This window comes from Pan paniscus, chromosome 12, assembly GCF_029289425.2.
Source record: "Pan paniscus chromosome 12, NHGRI_mPanPan1-v2.0_pri, whole genome shotgun sequence".
NCBI lineage: Eukaryota > Metazoa > Chordata > Mammalia > Primates > Hominidae > Pan > Pan paniscus.
The window spans coordinates 72966316-72992361 of record NC_073261.2 but is presented as its reverse complement, the minus strand read 5'-3'; positions in this window follow the sequence as shown (position 1 = coordinate 72992361).

Sequence of the window (26046 nt, the reverse complement as noted above, 5' to 3'; positions counted from 1 at the left end):
TGGGGCTAAATAAATTCTGTTATACTATTAAACCTGAGGATATCTGTATTTGGGTGGAAGTTGGAGACAGAAATACATAGCAATTGGTCACGTTAATTTTCACAAATTGGTTTTCAGTTTTTCTAACATAATAATTCCAATGCTTGCTTATTTTTTCTTTAGAGGATATCTGAAAATAACATAATTTCTTCTATAATTTCAAGTCGTTTTCTTTTTTAAAACCATAATTCTGTGTAGTATCTAAGGCATGGTGGCTCACGCCTGTAATCCCAGCACTTTGGGAGGCCAAGGCGGGTGGATCACGAGGTCAGGAGTTCGAGACCAGCCTGGTCAATATGGTGAAACCCCATCTCTACTAAAAATACAAAAATTAGCTGGGTGTGGTGGTGGGCACCTGTAGTCCCAGCTACTTGGGAGGCTGAGGCAGAAGAATCGCTTGAACCTGGGAGGCAGAAGTTACCATGAGCTGAGACCGCACCACTGCACTCCAGCCTGGGTGATATAGCAAGACTCTGTCTCAAAAAAAAAAAATTAGAGGCTCTGTTTTTCCTAACATGCCATTAAACCACCTTTCAATTGTCACTCTTAAGTCAAAAGTACTCCTAAATGTCAATCCACAAAATTTGACAATTCACTCCATTATTCAGATTGTTCTTAAAGTGATCAACAGTGGGCTCTGTGAAACAACACACATTTCTCTCATTAAAAAAAAAAAACTAATAATCTCAGACACTAATTTTTTACAGAAAATATTTTCATTCCTGCTGCTATGTAATTTCAACCACAGCCACTCCCAAGTATTTAAACTCAAAGGACATGCTGAAAGGAACTGTATTAATTAAAGTACATTATCAACCCTATCTACTCCTCCCCTAGATTACTAATTTGGTCCTACTTCCAAGGACAGAGCAAAGTGGTAATTGGTAGCTTTTCCAGGACTTAATGAGCACATAAACTTAAACAACCATGACAACCATTCCCACTTCGTAAAACATAATTTTTATGACTGCCATTCAAGTTTGCCCAGCCCTCAGCGTGGTTTCCAGATTTACTTAACAGAGGATGATAACAATCATGCCGAGTTATAGACTACCAAATATTAAGCCGCAAATCCATGCTTTTTTCTTAGGAGACATTAAAACCATGGCTCTATGTATAGATTTCCGGCATGGACTACATGGCATAGGATCCTCAACTCATCTAAAAGAGCATGAATTTCAATTCAGGGTTTGTTTTTTGTTTTTTGTGTTGCTTGTTCTAAGCAAGAGAGAGATGTAAATCAGATGCGCTGCTGACCATGGTGTTAGAGTATTGGTGAGGATCTGCAATCCACAGGCAGTACAAAGGGTTAGTAGACCTTTCAGTAACAGGAAATCAGAGGAGAAAATTGGAGCAAACGAGCCCAACAAGCATGTTAGTTTATTTCATCTTTCAGGGAAGAACTTTTAAAGGTACTTTTCTGCTAATTTATGCTCTAAAGCTGGCATTCCCATTTCTCTTCCCACCTGCCCCTGTTCTAAACAAGTAATCTATCATTTTAAACATAATGCTGCGTTAAAAAAAAATTAAGGAAGTCCCCAATATCTTAAAATAACTCTAACAGTGGCAATTGTCTGATTTTGAAAGGCCTTACTGTACATTATTCTGTGTCACTTAATAGTTACATTGCTGTTTTGGTAACAAGGATTTTCAGAGATATAATGGCTTTTTCAAAAATCTCCTCATTTCTCTGAGCCTCCTGAAGAGGATGTACATTTCTCGATGCCTTTTCCTCATGCCCCATTAGGAAATGAATGGCTTCTGTGGATCCCACTCAGTTTACAACTCAACTTTCTCTTTTTTTATTTTTGTAATTTTTTTGTTTTCATTTTTTGGCTTAAAACAACGGAAATTTATTGTCATAGTTCAGGAGGTCAGAAGTCTGAAATCAAGGTATCCATAGGGTTGGCTCCTACTTTGGGGCTCAGAGGGAGAGTCGGCTCAACACCTCTGGCCTAGATATGGTGGTTGCCAGCAATCCTTGGTGTATTTTGGCTTGTGGCAGCATGATTCCAATCTTCCTCCACTGTCCCTACAGCATTCTTCTGTGGGTCTCTATCTCTGTGGAACTCACCTTTCAATAGCAATGCAAGATTTATTTGGTTTCTACCTGAATACAAGATTTCAGAACTTACTGATGATGTACTCACATGTAGAAGACCTAGTAGTAAAGAGAAATTCTTGAAATTTGACCAAGAATGACCACAGATCCTGTTTTTAACCATGCTGGTTCCATGGGTACTCAGATCTGAAATCTTCAATGTCTTAATAAATGAATATTTCCTATACATCTACCAATTGAGTCCTATGAATAGACATATAGAAATTAAAGTCAGATATCTCAAAGTTAAGTTTGTTTTAACTTTGACCACTGACCTTCCTTTCTATACTGATAACCAGAGTAATATTTTCAAATGAGAGATAATTTAAAATGGCAAGAAAAACAAAAAGCTGTATAAGAAATTAATGGTCTACATATAAAGCAAACTAAAATGTATGATTTTTTTAGCAGGGGTTGCAGTATTTTTTTAAAAGGACATAGAGAATCCATTTGTCCTTGATACTAGCAACATCTCCTCTTGAGTGGCATGGGTTAGTGTTTATAGATTACATTTTCTTAAAAGCCCAAACATACTAGATTTTGAAGTAAACAACACTTATATAATTATAATATTGTAAAACCTGCTTATTGAATTTTTGTTTTTAGAATCAATCTGTAGGATAAAGCATAGCAAACTTAATAATAATCATATTTGAAAAAAACTACACACATCTACACCGCTAATGCCATACATGAAAATAAACTCCAGGAAAGGACAGCGTATTTGAGATTTAAAGGATATTATTTGTAAAATTAAAAATAAGTGGTAGGCTGATACCAACCATGGTTAGAACTTCCCTAAATCAAGAAAACTGATAATTGACTAGAAAAGATGGGTAAAGTTTATGAAAGGATAATATACCAAAGAAATAAAAAAAGAGAAAGATTCTCAAACTCATTGGTAATCATGGAAAGGCAAATTAAGTCAACAATAATACATCATTTCTGTCCTATCAGATCAACAAAAATTAAAGTGACTAATAAAATCTCATTTACTATCAGTAGGCATGCAAATTGATAATTTCTTCTCAGAACAATATGGCATTACCTACCACAACTTAAAATGTTCATATCCTTGACCCTTTGTTTCTACATGTGATAATCTGTTCCTTAATATTACTCAACCCAGTAACAAAGATGCAAATAAAATATTGTCACTGAACATTCAGTGAACAGGAAAAATTAGAAACAACTATCTTTTAACAGCTGAGTGCCTATATTATGGTGCATTTATTTATATGCATTAACTGAAAGAAATATTTCTGATATATTGCCTGAACAAAAACAAGTATCAGTGCAATGTACATGGCTGTATGTTTCTATTAAAAAAAAAAAACAAACAACAACAACAAAAAAACAGTGAACTGGCTTGGCACACTGACTCATGCCTGTAATCCCAGCACTTTGGGAGGCTGAGGAGGATCACTTGAGACCAGAAGTTCAAGACCAGCCCAGGCACCATGGCAAGACCCTATCACTACAAAGAAATTGTTTTCATTAGACTTATATCGTAGTGCATGCCTATAATCCAAGCTACTCAAGGCTGAGCCAGGAAGATCACTTGAGCCCAGGAGTTCAGGGTTACAGTGAACTATGATCATGCCATTGCACTCTAGCCTGGGCAACAGGGCAAAACCCTAATTTAAAAAACAGTGAATAAACATCTATATGTATTTTCTAACATGGAAATGGTTGCAAGCACTATTAATCAGTAAAAAGTATAAGCCATGATGAATTTTTTTCCTTTTAAAGGTATATAAAAATTCTAGGTCACTAAGGAAGACAGAAGAAAGAATCGTAATTTTTAACAAGAATGTATCAATTATTTTCTGTGAATTATTTTTTGCATAATAAGTAAAAGACAAAAGGAATCTATTACATATCAATATAGACTGGCAATAAAGCCATCCTAAAAAATAAGTAAAATGAACCAAGAACATGGGTGAAGGAGGAAATAACCAACCTGAACCACAGGGCCTCACCTCTCCATTTCCATGCCAGCACTACTTAGCTGGGTTAAGGGTTGCCATCCTGCTGTTTCCAACATTCTAGGTTGAAAGTTTAAAATGTAAAGAATCAAATCTTGCAGAAGTGAATTTCTCCTACTTAAATTCATCAAAAGAAATGGTTATCCCTTTGAATTTGTCACTCTTCTTTATAAAATTTGATTCACTTGGCAATAAAATCCTGAATCAAGGGAAGACTAAAATGAAGCAGAATGTATCATTTAATGAGAAAATAAAGGTGAGAATCCTGCCTCAATCCAAAGATATCAACTATTAACCAATAAGGAGATGACACTAAAACACTAAATTACCAGAAGAAAATACTACAGTAAAAAGTACAGTAGCCAAAATATTACATTCGTCAAATGGTTAAAGTAAAAGGGTATACAATTTTATTAATTAATTTTTGAGCTTGGACTAGACTTTTTTGAATACTTTGTCCATATGCATTTGATAAACAACAGGCTAATGATATCCTGTTAGAGTAGAGTGGGGCACACATCTAATCAGAATAATTCATCATTGTGATTTTCCCAAGTTTCATATAGCCCAGGATATATCAAGGAATTATAAACAAATGAGAAAACCTTTAATTGACAGTTTTTAAAACAATGTCCAACTATGTCTTACCTGCAAAATGTCTACGAATTAATGACTTAAAGAATTATATTTCATAAGTGTATAATTAATGATAAGTCCTGCAGCAGCCACAGAGGCCAGATGACTGAAAACTCAGAAAATTTAGTTTTTATTTTAGTTAGGATGGCTAACTTGAGTTCTACTCAAGTTATGGCCAGGGAAAAAGTTTTTTCTGTATTTGATTTAAGTTTAGCCTAATAAAAATGGCATTTTATCCAGATTTAGACACAGAATATATCATAGAGACAGAACTTATTGTCTTGAAGACATCATCTGAACAAGTTTCCTGAATTAAGAAAAGTAAAGAGCTTTCATTCCCACTTTACAGATAAACTTGAATTTAAAGAAGAGATTACATGAAAAAAGTAGACTGACAACCTGATCTTCCTATAAGACCGCTGATACTTCCAGTCTACTGTGTTATGTATTCTTTTTCCAGATTTATTCTATGGTACCAGTGTGCATTGGCTGTACTATTTTTAGTTCTGGACAGAATTAATGGAATGTGTTAATAATGAGGAAGTGCATAAGGACAAGGCTGTAGTGCAATCTATTTGAATTAGTTAAGACAATCAGAATTTTCACTTTCCAGCCTTCCTTTCTAGTCTTCTCAAACCCCTGTACCTATAATTCACATAATTCATTCTAAGCATTTAGCTTTTGGGTATATTTCTCTTTTATCTTGGAATTTCATTTAAGAGAAATCTATAAACAATTAGAAGGAGACTACTTATTATAAAGACTAACATTTACTTTCTTTTCATCTGGTAGTGTGATGTATTTCTTCCTCTCCCTTTTAACTTTCTACTTTTGTTCTTATAAAGAATCTGCTTGCCTGGATACTTTGACTTTATGCTGCCCTATGAGAAAGGGCTTGTTTCTGTTGACAAGAGGATATATACAGAAATCTTAGAACATGTTTTGTTTTTTTCCATTATGCTTTTCAAATTTATTATTATTTAAAAAAAAAAAAAGGCCAGGGGGAGGAGCCAAGATGGCCGAATAGGAACAGCTCCGGTCTACAGCTCCCAGCGTGAGCGACGCAGAAGACGGGTGATTTCTGCATTTCCATCTGAGGTACCGGGTTCATCTCACTAGGGAGTGCCAGACAGTGGGCGCAGGCCAGTGGGTGCGCGCACCCTGCGCGAGCCGAAGCAGGGCGAGGCATTGCCTCACCTGGGAAGCGCAACGGGTCAGGGAGTTCCCTTTCCGAGTCAAAGAAAGGGGTGACGGACGCACCTGGAAAACTCGGGTCACTCCCACCCGAATATTGCGCGTTTCAGACCGGCTTAAAAAACGGCGCACCACAAGACTATATCCCACACCTGGCTCGGAAGGTCCTACGCCCTCGGAATCTCGCTGATTGCTAGCACAGCAGTCTGAGATCAAACTGCAAGGCGGCAGCGAGGCTGGGGGAGGGGCGCCGGCCATTGCCCAGGCTTGCTTAGGTAAACAAAGCAGCCAGGAAGCTCGAACTGGGTGGAGCCCACCACAGCTCAAGGAGGCCTGCCTGCCTCTGTAGGCTCCACCTCTGGGGGCAGGGCACAGACAAACAAAAAGACAGCAGTAACCTCTGCAGACTTAAATGTCCCTGTCTGACAGCTTGGAAGAGAGCAGTGGTTCTCCCAGCATGCAGCTGGAGATCTGAGAACGGGCAGACTGCCTCCTCAAGTGGGTCCCTAACCCCTGACCCCCGAGCAGCCTAACTGGGAGGCACCCCCCAGCAGGGGCACACTGACACCTCACACGGCAGGGTATTCCAACAGACCTGCAGCTGAGGGTCCTGTCTCTTAGAAGGAAAACTAACAAACAGAAAGGACATCCACACCGAAAACCCATCTGTACATCACCATCATCAAAGACCAAAAGTAGATAAAACCACAAAGATGGGGAGAAAACAGAACAGAAAAACAGGAAACTCTAAAATGCAGAGCGCCTCTCCTCCTCCAAAGGAACGCAGTTCCTCACCAGCAATGGAACAAAGCTGGATGGAGAATGATTTTGACGAGCTGAGAGAAGAAGGCTTCAGACGATCAAATTACTCTGAGCTACGGGAGGACATTCAAACCAAAGGCAAAGAAGTTGAAAACTTTGAAAAAAATTTAGAAGAATGTATAACTAGAATAACCAATACAGAGAAGTGCTTAAAGGAGCTGATGGAGCTGAAAACCAAGGCTCGAGAACTACGTGAAGAATGCAGAAGCCTCAGGAGCCGATGCGATCAACTGGAAGAAAGGGTATCAGCAATGGAAGATGAAATGAATGAAACGAAGCGAGAAGGGAAGTCTAGAGAAAAAAGAATAAAAAGAAATGAGCAAAGCCTCCAAGAAATATGGGACTATGTGAAAAGACCAAATCTACGTCTGATTGGTGTACCGGAAAGTGATGCGGAGAATGAATCCAAGTTGGAAAACACTCTGCAGGATATTATCCAGGAGAACTTCCCCAATCTAGCAAGGCAGGCCAACGTTCAGATTCAGGAAATACAGAGAACGCCACAAAGATACTCCTCGAGAAGAGCAACTCCAAGACACATAATTGTCAGATTCACCAAAGTTGAAATGAAGGAAAAAATGTTAAGGGCAGCCAGACAGAAAGGTCGGGTTACCCTCAAAGGGAAGCCCATCAGACTAACAGCGGATCTCTCAGCAGAAACCCTACAAGCCAGAAGAGAGTGGGGGCCAATATTCAACATTCTTAAAGAAAAGAATTTTCAACCCAGAATTTCATATCCAGCCAAACTAAGCTTCATAAGTGAAGGAGAAATAAAATACTTTACAGACAAGCAAATGCTGACCGATTTTGTCACCACCAGGCCTGCCCTAAAAGAGCTCCTGAAGGAAGCGCTAAATATGGAAAGGAACAACCGGTACCAGCTGCTGCAAAATCATGCCAAAATGTAAAGACCATCAAGACTAGGAAGAAACTGCATCAACTAACGAGCAAAATCACCAGCTAACATCATCATGACAGGATCAAATTCACACATAACAATATTAACTTTAAATGTAAATGGACTAAATTCTCCAATTAAAAGACACAGACTGGCAAGTTGGATAAAGAGTCAAGACCCATCAGTGTGCTGTATTCAGGAAACCCATCTCACGTGCAGAGACACACATAGGCTTAAAATAAAAGGATGGAGGAAGATCTACCAAGCAAATGGAAAACAAAAAAAGGCAGGGGTTGCAATCCTAGTCTCTGATAAAACAGACTTTAAACCAACAAAGATCAAAAGAGACAAAGAAGGCCATTACATAATGGTAAAGGGATCAATTCAACAAGAGGAGCTAACTATCCTAAATATTTATGCACCCAATACAGGAGCACCCAGATTCATAAAGCAAGTCCTGAGTGACCTACAAAGAGACTTAGACTCCCACACATTAATAATGGGAGACTTTAACACCCCACTGTCAACATTAGACAGATCAACGAGACAGAAAGTCAACAAGGATACCCAGGAATTGAACTCAGCTCTGCACCAAGCGGACCTAATAGATATCTACAGAACTCTCCACCCCAAATCAACAGAATATACATTTTTTTCAGCACCACACCACACCTATTCCAAAATTGACCACATAGTTGGAAGTAAAGCTCTCCTCAGCAAATGTAAAAGAACAGAAATTATAACAAACTATCTCTCAGACCACAGTGCAATCAAACTAGAACTCAGGATTAAGAATCTCACTCAAAGCCGCTCAACTACATGGAAACTGAACAACCTGCTCCTGAATGACTACTGGGTACATAACGAAATGAAGGCAGAAATAAAGATGTTCTTTGAAACCAACGAGAACAAAGACACAACATACCAGAATCTCTGGGACGCATTCAAAGCAGTGTGCAGAGGGAAATTTATAGCAATAAATGCCCACAAGAGAAAGCAGGAAAGATCCAAAATTGACACCCTAACATCACAATTAAAAGAACTAGAAAAGCAAGAGCAAACACATTCAAAAGCTAGCAGAAGGCAAGAAATAACTAAAATCAGAGCAGAACTGAAGGAAATAGAGACACAAAGAACCCTTCAAAAAATTAATGAATCCAGGAGCTGGTTTTTTGAAAGGATCAACAAAATTGATAGACCGCTAGCAAGACTAATAAAGAAAAAAAGAGAGAAGAATCAAATAGACGCAATAAAAAATGATAAAGGGGATATCACCACCGATCCCACAGAAATACAAACTACCATCAGAGAATACTACAAACACCTCTATGCAAATAAAATAGAAAATCTAGAAGAAATGGATACATTCCTCGACACATACGCTCTCCCAAGACTAAACCAGGAAGAAGTTGAATCTCTGAATAGACCAATAACAGGAGCTGAAATTGTGGCAATAATCAATAGTTTACCAACCAAAAAGAGTCCAGGACCAGATGGATTCACAGCCGAATTCTACCAGAGGTACAAGGAGGAACTGGTACCATTCCTTCTGAAACTATTCCAATCAATAGAAAAAGAGGGAATCCTCCCTAACTCATTTTATGAGGCCAGCATCATTCTGATACCAAAGCCTGGCAGAGACACAACCAAAAAAGAGAATTTTAGACCAATATCCTTGATGAACATTGATGCAAAAATCCTCAATAAAATACTGGCAAACCGAATCCAGCAGCACATCAAAAAGCTTATCCACCATGATCAAGTGGGCTTCATCCCTGGGATGCAAGGCTGGTTCAACATACGCAAATCAATAAATGTAATCCAGCATATAAACAGAGCCAAAGACAAAAACCACATGATTATCTCAATAGATGCAGAAAAAGCCTTTGACAAAATTCAACAACCCTTCATGCTAAAAACTCTCAATAAATTAGGTATTGATGGGACATATTTCAAAATAATAAGAGCTATCTATGACAAACCCACAGCCAATATCATACTGAATGGGCAAAAACTGGAAGCATTCCCTTTGAAAACTGGCACAAGACAGGGATGCCCTCTCTCACCGCTCCTATTCAACATAGTGTTGGAAGTTCTGGCCAGGGCAATCAGGCAGGAGAAGGAAATAAAGGGTATTCAATTAGGAAAAGAGGAAGTCAAATTGTCCCTGTTTGCAGACGACATGATTGTTTATCTAGAAAACCCCATCGTCTCAGCCCAAAATCTCCTTAAGCTGATAAGCAACTTCAGCAAAGTCTCAGGATACAAAATCAATGTACAAAAATCACAAGCATTCTTATACACCAACAACAGACAAACAGAGAGCCAAATCATGAGTGAACTCCCATTCACAATTGCTTACAAGAGAATAAAATACCTAGGAATCCAACTTACAAGGGATGTGAAGCACCTCTTCAAGGAGAACTACAAACCACTGCTCAAGGAAATAAAAGAGGATACAAACAAATGGAAGAACATTCCTTGCTCATGGGTAGGAAGAATCAATATCGTGAAAATGGCCATACTGCCCAAGGTAATTTACAGATTCAATGCCATCCCCATCAAGCTACCAATGACTTTCTTCACAGAATTGGAAAAAACTATTTCAAAGTTCATATGGAACCAAAAGAGAGCCCGCATCGCCAAGTCAATCCTAAGCCAAAAGAACAAAGCTGGAGGCATCACACTACCTGACTTCAAACTATACTACAAGGCTACAGTAACCAAAACAGCATGGTACTGGTACCAAAACAGAAATATAGATCAATGGAACAGAACAGAGCCCTCAGAAATAACGCCGCTTACCTACAACTATCTGATCTTTGACAAACCTGAGAAAAACAAGCAATGGGGAAAGGATTCCCTATTTAATAAATGGTGCTGGGAAAACTGGCTAGCCATATGTAGAAAGCTGAAACTGGATCCCTTCCTTACACCTTATACAAAAATCAATTCAAGATGGATTAAAGATTTAAACGTTAGACCTAAAACCATAAAAACCCTAGAAGAAAACCTAGGCATTACCATTCAGGACATAGGCGTGGGCAAGGACTTCATGTCCAAAACACCAAAAGCAATGGCAACAAAAGACAAAATTGACAAATGGGATCTAATTAAACTAAAGAGCTTCTGCACAGCAAAAGAAACTACCATCAGAGTGAATAGGCAACCTACAACATGGGAGAAAATTTTCGCAACCTACTCATCTGACAAAGGGCTAATATCCAGAATCTACAGTGAACTCAAACAAATTTACAAGAAAAAAACAAACAACCCCATCAAAAAGTGGGCGAAGGACATGAACAGGCACTTCTCAAAAGAAGACATTTATGCAGCCAAAAAACACATGAAAAAATGCTCATCATCACTGGCCATCAGAGAAATGCAAATCAAAACCACTATGAGATATCATCTCACCCCAGTTAGAATGGCAATCATTAAAAAGTCAGGAAACAACAGGTGCTGGAGAGGATGTGGAGAAATAGGAACACTTTTACACTGTTGGTGGGACTGTAAACTAGTTCAACCATTGTGGAAGTCAGTGTGGCGATTCCTCAGGGATCTAGAACTAGAAATACCATTTGACCCAGCCATCCCATTACTGGGTATATACCCAAATGACTATAAATCATGCTGCTATAAAGACACATGCACACGTATGTTTATTGCGGCATTATTCACAATAGCAAAGACTTGGAACCAACCCAAATGTCCAACAATGATAGACTGGATTAAGAAAATGTGGCACATATACACCATGGAATACTATGCAGCCATAAAAAATGATGAGTTCATATCCTTTGTAGGGACATGGATGAAATTGGAAACCATCATTCTCAGTAAACTATCGCAAGAACAAAAAACCAAACACCGCATATTCTCACTCATCGGTGGGAATTGAACAATGAGATCACATGGACACAGGAAGGGGAATATCATACTCTGGGGACTGTGGTGGGGAGCGGGGAGGGGGGAGGGATAGCATTGGGAGATATACCTAATGCTAGATGACGAGTTAGTGGGTGCAGCGCACCAGCATGGCACATGTATACATATGTAACTAACCTGCACATTGTGCACATGTACCCTAAAACTTAAAGTATAATAAAAAAGAAAAAAATAAAAAATAAAAAATAAAAAAAATAAAAAAAATAAAAAGGCCAGGCATGGTGCCTCACACCTATAATCCTAGCACTTTGGGAGGCCGACACAGGTGGATCACGAGGTCAGGAGTTCGAGACCAGCCTGGCCAGCATTGTGAAACCCCATCTCCACCAAAAATACAAAAATTAGCTGGGCATGGTGGCAGGCGCCTGTAGTCCCAGCTACCTGGGAGGCTGAGGCAGCAGAATTGCTTGAACCCGGGAGGCAGAGGTTTCAGTGAGCCGAGATCACGCCATTGCATTCCAGCCTGGGTGACAAAGTGAGACTCTGTATCAAAAAAAAATAAAAAAATAAAAAAATAATTCTGGATAATTCCACATTGCTTAAATGCATAAAACTCTGAAGAAATTCAAAGGCGAAAAACAGATCCTACTTCATATCAGATCAATAAGAAACCATCTAGCTTTGGACTATAAAAAAGCACCTTGGGTTACCTCTTCTATCCTTTTCTTATAACAGCCTTCTTTACTTTTACTGCTTCATCTGACTGTATTACAGAAGTGACTTTAATCTGTGGCTTTGATTAAACAACAATGGCAGCCAGAAGCAATGATATAAGGTTTAAGAGACTGAAACTGCTGAAATATTGAGCACATTTATTGTGTGCTGAAATAGATCAGCATAGTGCAGATAAAGCTTAGGAGACATGTCCATCTCCACTACAGAATTGAATTTAATGAAACTTGCTTGCTCTTGAGTGATATTTACTTTTGCTTTGACAGCTCAAGTCCTGTCAGAAATACTGTTTCTCTGGGATAATGTTGTAGTGATCATTATCTAGCCATTGGAAATCTTTGGTTGCACAAAGAGTTTGTTGAAATGGGATCTAAACTTCATGTCCTTCAAATCACTGAAAGGTAAAGAAAAAAGGATAGCTAACAAATAATAATTAAGAATATCATTGGTTGGGCATGGTGGCTCACATCTGTAATCCCAGCACTTTGGGAGGCCAAGGTAGGAGGATTATTTGAGGCCAGGATTTCAAGACCAGCCTGGAACAACATAGCAAGACCCTGTTTCTACAAAAAATAAAAAGAATATTATGTGGTAGGAAGGCAGCAACAGGAGTAATTGATCCTGCTTTAGAGTGTGTGGGTTGAGATGGGAAAGGGAAAAAAAGAGTATTATCTTATATTTATATTCCATCATTAATTTTTCAGTATATTTCTATATCTATTATCCTTACCACAATCGCAAGATATGAGTAGATTAAGTATGACTATATATAATTCACAGAGTAGTCTAAGGGCACATGGATGGTGAAAGAAGTGATACAAAAACCCATCTCTAACTCCTAATTTTTTATTCTCCTCGCTTATTTTTTGTTGTTGTTGTTGTTGTTCCATGTATTTATTCCTATTTTGGTTCCCAAATTCTTTTTTCTCTTCTCTTGGATCCTATATTGCTATTTCCTATTTTGGTTCTCATATTCCTGTGGCCCAGTTCATACCATTTAGGGTTAAAGTACCTAATTCAATGCTTGAATTGAAAGCACTCAGTAAATACAAATGAGATTTAATTGAAGTATTTATACAATCAGCAAGATTCACTCACTTTTGCTTTTTGTCTGTTGTGTTTCTACAAGAATATCTCTAACTATTCCTTATTTCTGCCTGTTGTAGGTCTTTCATCTGAATCAGCAAGAAGATATACACCTTTTTACAGAATACTCTGCACAGAGAAAATCCCAACCCTTCCTTCAAATACCATCTTTCAAAACATTTCTGAGAATGTCATCTCTTTTCCTTAGGCAATGGGAGTGCACTAAAATACACTCTTGATTTGTCCAAATAGCCTGGGGTAAGAATTTCCATAACAGACTCTCCACTGAATGTAGACAAAATTTTCCCCAAAGGGGACTCCAATTTTATCTGCCTTGGGAAATAGAAACTAAAGAGAGAAAGAGAAGGAAGATTTTCTAAAAATTCTCTGGATTCAGGAATTTAAGTGAAAGAAAGATGGTCTTGTCTACTCCAAGTCCCATTCAAACAATTGGATTTCCACTTGGAGTGGTTGTCTCTTTAAACAAAGGTGTTATTTTAATGAACACGAAAGGAAGCATTTTACTTCCTCTTACACTTGGAACTGAAAACATTTTGTTGAGGAGAGCAGAAGAGGTAACATGTCACTGAAACTGAAATATAAGCATACTTACATAGAAATTGGGAATTTACATTGCAATTGAGTTCATTATCTTCTTTGATTTAACATTTACTGACTTTTTTAAAGGAATCCGAATACTCTTCAGACATCAGACACTTAGAGAAGCAGTCCTCACATTGCATCAAAACCTACCAGATTTTAAAGATTCAGCCTTTTGGATCATTTAAAGTGGTAGGGGTGATTGGTTGCAAATCCTCATCTATACTTTAACAGCACTTTAAAATTTCAGTTACTTTAAACCATACCTTTGCTAATTCCAATCAAGTTACATTGAACCACTGTAGCCACTACATTGACCATGGCATCAAAGACAGGAAGTAATTATAGCTTTTTAAATAATATCTTCTAATCTATGCTCTTACTAAGTTTACAGTTCATTCCAATACTTTTAGCATTGGCAGAAAGCTCTCACAGGCTTTTCCCTCTTATCACCCTCAGTTTTCCTTCTACTCTTTACATATTCTTATTGAAATATTTTAGTTGCCAAGAGTATCCCCATTAGTGAAGACCTTAATAAAATTAATTATAACTGGTAACTTGAATAAAAGTCTTTTTTTAGAAAAAAAAAAGGTAACATTTTCTATTTTACGCTGAATTTAAAGAAATCTGCTTCTGTAACAGTATTTCAGGTTTCTGGCAGCTCATCCTCCAATTACATTTAAAATTTAAAGGAATAAATATTCATCTTTAATGAGAAAGCATGAAAGCACTTATGTGTAATCAAAAAGGAATTCATTTGTAAATTTGAAACTTTTTTAACAGAAAGAAAAAACCTAACAAAGAAGCTTTGACCTGTAAAGAAACATTCAATCTTTTACAACTATTCTCTAAAAATGCACATACTGCATTCAATGTAGAGCTCAAACATGCCCCAAGCACAGAACTGAGAATACTAATCTAACTTGAAACTATAGAGTTTAAGGAAGAAGTTTTACATTTTCTGCTAGAAAATTCAGTCTGGGGATCAAGAGAACCGGGTTTTTAATCCCTACCCTGCTACAAATCTCTGACTTTGGGCAAGGCACTTCACTGGCTTGAAGGGTGGTAGACATTCTGTTATATTAGGCTGCTTCCAGCCCTATCATTCTAATATTCATAAATTATAATGGATGTCCAATTGTCTTTGGTTCTCCTAATAAAGCTACCCAGGTCAGATAAGTAATGTTTTGCTGAAAGGCAGTCAATCCATGAAAAGTATCTAGAGCTTTAAAGTAGGAAACACATATTTAGTACTTTATGTTTCATTTGAGTTTTTACCAAATTGGTCAATTTTTTTATTCAACATGCATTACTCCAGGTAATCTGCTGAGGGTACAAAGTTGAATAAAACCCAGTTCCTGCTCTTGACAGTTTCATGGTCTATTGTAGGGAAATAAGGGTGAAAACACATCATAGCAACAATGTGATAAGTGCTATAACCAAGGTATGAACCAGGAACAAAGATAAAATTCTTTTTGTGCCCAAAGATGACAGGATTACATACGATTAAAAGTGTGCTTTCTAGATACAAAATCATGTCATCTGCAAACAGGGATAGTTTGACTTCCTCCCTTCCTATTTGCATGCCTTTTATTTCTTTCTCTTGCCTGATTGCTCTGCCCAAGACTCCCAATACTACACTAAATAGGAGTGGTAAGAGAGGACATCCTTGTCTTATGCCAGTTTTCAGGAGGAATGCTTCCAGCTTTTGCCCATTCAGTATGATGTTGACTGTGGGTTTGCCATACATGGCTCTTATTATTTTGAGGTATATTCCATCAACACCTAGTTCATTGAGAGTTTTTAACATGAAGGGGTGAATTTTACCTAGAAAACCCCACAGTCTCGGCCCAAAATCTCCTTAAGTTGATAAACACCTTCAGCAAATAATCAGAATATAAAATCAATGTACAAAAATCACTAGCATTCCTATACACCAGCAACAGCCAAACTGAGAGCCAAATCAAGAACACAATCCCATTCACAACTGCCACAAAGAAGAATAAAATACTTAGGGGTACAGCTAACCAGAGAGGCGAAAGATCTCTACAAGGAGAACTACAAAACATTGCTCTAAGAAATCATAGATGACAGAAACAAATGGAAAAACATTCTATGCTCATGGATAGGATGAATAAATGTCATTAAGATGGCCATAATCCCCAAAGCAATTTATAGATTAGGTAAAAAAGGGCAAAGGACATGAACAGACATCTTTCAAAATAAGACATATATGCAACCAACAAGCATATGAAAAAAAGATCAACATCACTAATCATTAAAGAAATGCAAATCAAAACCACAATGAGATACCATCTCACACAATGCTATGCCTATCAAACTACCTATGACATTCTTCAGAGAACTAGAAAAAAACTGTTTTAAAATGAATATGAAACCAAAAAAGAGCCCAATAGCCAAGACAATTCTAAGCAAAAAGAACAAAGCTGGAGGCATCACATTGTCTGACTTTAGACTTCAAACTATACTACAGGGCTACAATAACCAAAACAGCATGGTACTGGTGCAAAAACAGACACATAGACCAATGGAACAGAATAGAGAGCTCAGAAATAGGGCCTTGCACCTACAACCATCTGATCTTTGACAAAGCTAACAAAAATAAGCAATGAGAAAAAGACTCGATATTCAACAAATGGTGCTGAGATAACTGGTTTATTATATGCAGCAAATTGAAACTGGACCCCTTCCTTATACCATATAAAAAAATCAAATCATGACAGATTAAAGACTAAAATGTAAAACCCAAAATAATAAAAACCCTGGAAGACAACCTAGGCAGTACCATTCTGGACATAAGAATAGGCAAAGATCTCATGATGAAAACACCAAAACCAATTGCAGCAAAAGCAAAAATTAACAAATGAGATCTAATTACACTTAAGACTTCCTGCAAAGCAAAGGAAACTATCAACAGAGTAAACAGACAACCTACAGAATGGAAGAAAAATTTGGCAAACCGTGGATCCAACAAAGGTCTAATATCCAGCATCTATATGGAACTTAAACAAATTTACAGGAAAAAATAAACAAGCCCATTTAAAAAGGGTAAAGGACATGAACAGACACCTTTCAAAATAAGACATACATGCAACCAAAAAGCATATGAAAAAAAAGATCAACATCACTGATAATTAGAGAAATGCAAATCAAAACCACAATGAGATACCATCTCACACCAGTCAGAATAGCTAGTATTAAAAAGTCAAAAAATAACAGATGCTGGCAAGGTTGCAGAGAAAAAGGAATGCTTATACACTGTTGGTGGGAGTGTAAATTAGTTCAACCATTGTGGAAAGCAGTATTATGATGCCTCAAAGAGCTAAAAGCAGAACTACCATTCAACCCAGCAATCCCATTACTGGGTATATACCCAAAGGAATATAAATCATTCTATTATAAACAGACATGCACATGTATGTTCACTCCAGCACTATTCCCAATAGCAAAGACATAGAATCAACCTAAAAGCCCATTAGTGACAGACTGGATAAAGAAAATATTGTACATACACACCATAGAATACTATGCAGCCATAAAAAAGAATGACATCATGTCCTTTGCAGGAACATGAATGAAGCTGGAGGCCATTCTCCTTAGCAAACTAACAGAGGAACAGAAAACCAAATATCACATGTTCTCCCTTACAAGTGGGAGATAAATAAGGAAAACATATGGACACATAGAAGGGAACAACACACACTGGGGCCTACTGGAGGGTGGAGAGTTGGATGAGGAAGAGGATTAGGAAAAATAACTAATGGGTACTAGGCTTAATACCTGGGTGACGACATAATCTATATAACAAACCCCAGGGATACAAGTTTACCTGTGTAGCAAACCTGCACATGTACCCCTGAACTTAAAAGCTTTTTAAAAAAGTGTGGACTCTATAGCCAGACAGCCTGGGTTCATATCACGACTCCACCCTTTATAAGCTGGGTGATCTTGGACTTTCATTTAAGCTCTCTGTGGCTGTTTTTTCTTCTTTAAAATGGTGCTAATATAGTACCCATCTCATAGAGTAATTGTAAGTATTAAATGAATTAAAATATGCAAGAGTGCTTAGAACAGTACCTTGTTCACAGTAAGCACTATGTGTTATCACTATTTTTTGAAAAATGATTAGATGTTGGCTAGGAAGAAAAAAAAATGAAGGGCTATTGGGGCATAGAGAGCAGTATATATAAACTGGGTGTTTATATAAAGAAAAAAGAATGGCATGTTTATAAAAATATTAATGAGTTCACTGTGGCCAGAATAATGGAGAAATAATGGAGAAATGGGGAAAGAAGGCACTGGTTGGAGGGTAAGGGTCATTCCATGAAGGCTTTATGCCACATTTAAACATTTGAAACAATTGACAATTTAAGGACTAAAACTATTATGTGACGTCTCTTGAGAGGTCTTGTGGGTACAGGTCCCAAAAATTCAGGTGTTAAAAGTAGGAATTTTTTTAGTCTACAATTTAAACTGGAGGTAGGTAAAAATTTCAATAATGTGTACTGATAAGTACATGATTAGGTCGGTAGTCTTAATTATCTCAAATAATAAAACCTAAATGGTTAACTTTGTATTTTAGTATCTTTGTACTTCCCCCAAGCTTCTATTTCAAATTTCAAGAAACAAAACTGTGGACAATAGACATACTCTCTGCTTATTTGCACCAATATTTTACTCATACACTAACTGTATTTTTCAATTCAAATTTTCAAATTTTCTCCAAGTTTCTTTCTTCTTCTTCTTATTTTTTATTTTATTTTATTTTATTTTTTATTTTTTGAGAGGAATCTCACTCACTCTGTTGCCCAGGCTGGAGTGCAGTGGTGTGATCTCAGCTTACTGCAACCTCTGCCTCCTGAGTCAAGCAATTCTTCTGCCTCAGCCTCCCGAGTTGCTGGGATTATAGGTGTGCACCACCATGCCCTCTAATTTTTGTACTTTTAGTAGAGACGAAGTTTCACCATTTGGCCAGGCTGGTCTCAAACTCCTGACCTCAGTGTTCTGCCCTCCTCAGCCTCCCAAAGTACTGGGATTACAGGCATGAGCCACTAAGCCCAGCCTGTCTAAATTTCTTTCTATGGAAGCATAAAAGTTGGCTACAGAAATATATAGCTTAATATATCAGGAAGCTGTCAAAATGACCATGGGAAGAATTTAAATAATGATCCAGATATAGACATTAAGAACTGTGGTTTTGTGAATAGAATTGTGAGATTCATTCTCTATGTGCTGGTTGTCATCTTATTAATATTCCAAATTTAAGGTAGGACTAGCTCACATTCTATTTTATCTCATTTTTACATAGTCAAGAAAGAAAAGCACGGTAGGTCTGTCTAAAACTCATGAAATATTCTAAGAATTCTTTTGACTCATCTAAAAGATCTTCGAGCCATAAATAATAATTAACCCTACTTGGAAGGTAGTTAAACACAAAATCAAAACTCCTGAGGGAAAAGAATAAAAGTCAAATCTCTGATCAGATGTTCTAAAATCTGAAAGCCAAGAAGAAAGATAGTGCAGGTAAATTATCTTGAATATTTGAGATGGTGCTACCTAGTTGGTAAAAATTGGGACTCTTTTAGCAGGCTGCAAAGGAGTCCTAAAAGAAACTTCTATCTGAAAATAGGTGTTACAACTTTGTATGAAATCTTTATGGATATTTGCAGTCATTTGGAAAATCTAGATGAGATTTGCTCCCCTTCACTATGTTCTCCGCCAGTGAACAGGATCTTGTTTTCAAATGGCCTCCATGAAACCTCTTTCATTAGATTTTTTGCAAATTTTCTTAATTTGCAAATATTTTTAATAGTAGACTTGATAGAAAACTACTGGGTTCTCATTATGTTCTTTTGGTTGAAGTATATGAAGAAAGTCTCTCCTTACACAAATGTGAAGTTGGAGAAGGGAGGTGTATTTTAATAGTCTTTTCAAATAACTGTGGATATTACTTTTTACTCCTATATCTTTAGGGCTTCCCAGTTCCCCCACTTTCTTTCTCTGCCCTAAGTGAAAATCACAGAGTATCTTGACAGCTCTGTGACCCAGCCAGCTGCAGATATTTTCCCAGCAGGCTTGAACCCAAACCAGGGCCTTGAACATTCCCAAGCAGTGATAACAGTATCTAGCTTGTCCAAAACACTGAAAGAAACTGGCTCCAGCCCTGAGCCAAATTCTTTAACCCCTCATATAAATTCCATGCCCTGACCCCCTCACTGTCCACAGGTGGAACATCCTTTTCTCTCACTGTCCATCTCAAGGATTGCTACAGCACTCTATAAGGAAGTTCCCCTAATAAATGCTTTGAACTGATCACCCTGGCATTTAGTGTTTCTTTCTTTGGAATCCCAACTGACCACATCTGGGGTTGGTTTGGGGTACTCCCTTGTGGAAACTTCCCTGCCTCTGCCTTTGGGGCAATTCCAGGCATGGGTTCAGTGGGACAAAACAATATAGGACAAAACAATATCCAAACTCGACAAGTGGTAGTTTCTCCATTTAGTTGCAATGCGCAGTTTGGAACCACTATCAATGAACTTTTCATACTCTTACATTTAAATCATGTATATTTTGATGCATGGTTTTGTAATATCATGCTTTGGTCATTTGGAAAACATCAGTTTACTGAGTTACATAGATCTTCCAAATGTTGATGCCTTTTACCAAATACTATTTAAAAATCACATTCATTTATATTACCACAAATCTCATCAAAAGAATCTTTAACTACTGGGGAACTGTCACAGTGGCAAATACAAGTTTTCCAAAATTCTAATAGTTAATAGAAATCTTAAATTTTATCACTGGCAATACTTGCTGTGAATTGTTTATTGTTGAAAAAACAGACTCACTTCATTCATTTTCACAAAAATGGCTGTTGACCAAATGTACAAATCTGCATGACCACAGTTTATCTGTAATTGTTTCAAGTAAAAGTGATGTTTTATAAATAAGTGGCTAGTTCAGCTTGCAACTAAAGCAATCACACAAATGCTTTTTCTCAGGACAACTATCGTACACTGACATACAACAGGAGGGCTTTATGCGCACCTTTCATTTTTAATGCAAGGTACTAAAAAGACATGTACTCAAGGATCAAAATTTAATGAAACAAATATTTTGCTGCTTCATCAAGGACAGTCACTTTTCCTTTCAATTACATGTGTGTATGGCGGTAATGAATACAGTTTGATGCCACAGGCTTGATTTATGCTAAGGCACCAGCAGTTTTACCATTGCACCATCAGTGCAAACATCAGTACAGCAAAAATGGCAAATAACATGTTAATATTATAATGAGAATAGTCTTGACCTCACAAACCTTTTGAAAGAGCTTGAGAGACCCCAAAGGGTCTGCAGACTCCAATTTAAAAACAGCTGCCCTGGCCCTCTGTTCTTCAAATGATTCACCTGACCTCCAATCTCCCCTAGTTTTCTTCAGCATCTCTTCTGTCTACTTACAAAGCCCATCAAGCCTAAAGTTGAAAAAAAAAAAAAAAAACTGCAGCCAATACTAGCTTTCTCTGCAGCCCGAAATCTGACTAATAGTTGACTTCACCCCACTCTAATTGCTAGCAAGTAGATCATCAGACTAACCAATAAATAAGTGGCCAGGACTACTTTGATCCATAACACACACACTTGCAGAAAGCACAAAGCTAAACCATACAAACAAAATAATTAAAGTGTATATGTTTGGGGACCACAGAGCTCTATGTCATCTCACTAGTAAATTAGCACTAATCTTTGGAAGATATCCTTTTCTTGTCTGAACTACTGCAGTCTGTTACTGAACAGGGAGGAGTGATGAAAGAAGTGCTTGAGGAGCCCCAGATGACCTGTCACACAGCAGCTGGGATGCTATCTTCACTTGAGGCTTATGACATCCCTGTTGCTACAGGCATCCATTTGGTTGGAAGTGCCAAATCTCTTTTTAACTGAACAGTGACTACAAGTGTTTCTTTACCTCCAGCAAATACATAGTATTTTGTACCCCCTTCTTCCTACAGCTACCCCTGCCCACTAGAATGCATGCCCCTTCAAAGAGGGATTTTTGAGCAGTAATGAGTTCAACAAATATTTATTAAAATACTAAAAAATGTTGACAAAGAATGTTTACTAAGTGTTAAGGGGTGAATTGTACCCCTCAAAATGTTGACAAAGAATGTTTACTAAGTGTTAAGGGGTGAACTGCCCCTCAAAAAGATATACTGAAGTCCTAAACCCCAGTGCCTTACAATGTGACCTTTATCTGCAAATAGGGTATTTGTAGATGTAATCAGATTAAGACCTTGAGGTCTTGCCCATTTTCAACTCATCTAACTGGCACAGAATAATCTTAAAACTTGAAATAGGTTAAGGTGATCCTACATTACTGGTACCCAGAGTCAACTGACAGGTGTTTTCTAGCAGAAGACAGTATAATTCAAGGTCTCCAAACAACACACTCTTAGAGAATTCAGCAATGTAAAAAATAATAGCATGTTTTAGACAGGAGATAAAAAGGCTTAAACAGATTTAATGAATCTGCATTTTCCTCGAAGACGGTAAAAATATTTGTGAGCATAAAAAGTCCGAAGTCAATGGTGAATTTCTAGCCAAAGAAGTAGGGCAAGGAAAAAAATTGTAAGAATTAGAAATAAAACTAGTATTACTCATAAATTATAAAAGTATGTGTGTGTTCCAAAGAAATCTACAAAGAATATTCAATTTTATATGTGAATTTTAAAAGGTGACTGGGTACAAAATCAATATATAAAAACCAATTATAGATACACAAATGAGCAAGCATATCAAAAGATGTTAAGTATCACTGTCACCAGAGAAATACAAATTGAAACCACAGTGAGATATTGCTCATTAGGATAACTACTATCAAAGAAACAGAAAATAACAAGTATTGACAAGGATGCAGAAAAATTAGAACCACTGTGCACCGTTGAGGGTGTCATAAAATGATGTAACCTTTATAAAAAAACGTAGAGGTGTTTCTCAAAAAATTAAAAATAAAACTGCTATATTACTCAGCAAGTCCACTTTTGGATATATATCCAAAATAATTGAAAGCAGGATCTCAAGGAGATATCTGCACACCCATGTTCGTAGCAGCACTATTCACAATAGCAAAGAGGTGGAAGTAACCCAATGTCCATTGATGGATAAGTACATAAACAAAATGTGGCCTATGCATACAGTGCATTAACCTTAAAAAGGAAAAAAATTCTGACACACGCTACAACATGCATGAACCTTGAGGAAATTATGCCAAATGAAATAAACCAGTCACAAAAAGACAAATACAGTGTGATTGCACTTGTCTGATATATCTAAAGTGGTCAAATTCATAGAAACAGAAAATATGAGCGGTTATCAGAGCCTCGGAGGAGAGAGGAAAAAGGGAGCTATTGTTTAATGGGTAGAAAGTTTCAGATTTGTAAGATAAAGTTCCAGAGATCTGTTTTACAGCTATGTATATATACTTATCACTACTGAACTGTATACTTAAAAATGATTAAAACACTGAATTTTATGTCGTACTTTTAGCATAATAAAAAATCAATTATATTTCTATATATCAGCCACATAGAGGATGATGCCCAATGTATGTTTACATTTACATAAAGTATAAAAATAGGCAAAAGCAATCTGAAATTCTTAAGAATATATACCTAGTAAAAGTATAAAGAAAAGTAAAAACATCATTATCATAAAAGTCAGAATCCAGGTTACCTTTAGTGTGGAGAGAGGGGTTGTGATCAGGAAAGGACAGAAAGTTACCTTCTGTGTGCTAGCAATGCTCTATTCATCAGACTTTGTGGTGGTGACAGAGAAGAGAAGGAGACAGGTACATTTGCATTATATCAATATGTGAAGGGTAAATCTATGTTTTGTGCATTTTTGTGTGTTATTTTTTACAACAAAAAAACTAAAAAGAAAGAAACCAAGGCCCTGAAACATTCTAAGTTTTCTGTATTTGCATAACTTTTAGGTGGCAAAGATGGAAAACTTAGGTTCATTTTTGTAGCTACTTGTATAAATAAACCTTGACCCATGTTCATTCAAGTCTGAAAGCATTAGACTAGAGAAGACCACAATGACATATAAGTAAAGGCAATCCAAAAGGCAGTCCACAGAAGCCAAACAACAGTTCAGTTCAACAAGCATTTGCTGAACCTGTAAAATGCTCCAGACCCTATATTAGATACTGAAAATAGAAAAATAAATAAGACATGTTCCCAGCACTGAAGAGTTTTATAATATGGTAAGTGAGACAGACATTATCAATCCATCATTGTGATAGAATATAGTCAGAGTTATGACAAAAGTATGACATGGAAGCAAACCAGGTTTGGGGGGTATATTTGAGTGAGAAAGAGATAGGACTGTGAGAGTTGCAAGGACTCCTGTGATTCAAAGTTAGAATTAATGAGTTGAAAATAGGAAAGAGTTACAAGGGTATTTTAGGCAAAGACAATATCAGCAGAGCTATGCATAGGGAAAAACGTTAGTATAATGCGTACTGCGGAATCATGAAGTATGAGGCAGGAAGTGATGAAGATGAAGCTAGAAGTAAGCAGAGGCCTCATATGCCAAGCTAACGAGCTTTGTGCATTTAAAATGATATATTTCTCCCTGCCATCTAACAGGTTACAAACTTGCAGGGAAGAGGTAACATCACGCCAACAACTAGCTATGAGGCCTTGGATATCTCATTTCCACTGTCAGGGCCCAGATTGTTTATTTATTTGTTAAGGGAGAGCTTGAATTTTATGGCCTCCAAGATCAATCACGTCTCGATCTGATTCTAAAGTTTTATGAACCAGTGTTAGGCCTGGTAATAAGCCGGTCATTAAAATATTTTTCTCTGTTTTAAGAAAATGAATAAAGAGATCTATTTTATATATCTCATAGGAAAATTGAAAGACTCAAACAAGGAATCACAAGTGGTATGTATATAAATAGCCTTATTAATTAGAAAGAGTACTAAATGCAAATCAGAACTATGTAATGTTGAAAATGCCTCAGAAGTAGTGACAATATTTTGGGGGCTCTCTTAGTCTATGCCAGATACTTTACCTATATTCTGTTACTTACACTTCAATAACCTCAAAAATGCCCTTATTGTCATCATTTTGAACATGAAGAATCCAAGGTTTGGTATATTAAACAACTTACCCAAACTCCATGCCAAGGAGGTGGCAGAACCAGTGTCACACATTTTATCTGCCCTAAACCTCATTCTCTCCTTAGGTTTCAAATACATTAGTATCTCCATATAAGTAAATGAAAAGGACATGCTATTTTTTGAGCACTCATGCACTAAATTTATATAATGTTCAATATTTTCTTTCTCAATTCTACATAATGTTTTTGATTCACTTTAAATGCTTAGAAAAATAGGAAATACAACAAAGATAGCTTTTAGCAACTGAATTACTGTTTATCCAGAAATTAGCTGCTCAGAATAAGTGAAATTGTATTTACAACTGCCAAGATTATACCCAAAATGCTTTTAAGAAGCCCAAAATGCTTTTAATCAGTCACTCTAAATTTATTCATGTGTTGAAATAAGCACTGAAACACCAGCAGGAAAAAAGGAGTATACCAAGATTAAATTCAGAGGCTTCTTAAAATAACAGTCGACAAGGCAGTCACAGACACTAACTAGTCCTGGTTTCTTTGGGATTATTTCCAAGAAAGGAAAATAAAGATCCCGAGGCCTAGGTTGCTGCTATTGAACAGAAAAGCAAATAATCAAACAATTAAGACAATTCCAGTGATTATTCACAGGAGATGTGACTACTTGATTTGGCTGTTGGCTATTTCTCCCTTTAGATTTTTCTTCCTTATGAAGGGGAACATCACACACCGGGGCCTGTTGTGGGGTGGGGGGAGGGGGGAGGGATAGCATTAGGAGATATACCTAATGTTAAATGACGAGTTAATGGGTGCAGCACACCAACATGGCACATGTGTATATATGTAACAAACCTGCACATTGTGCACATGTACCCTAAAACTTTAAGTATAATAAAAAAAAA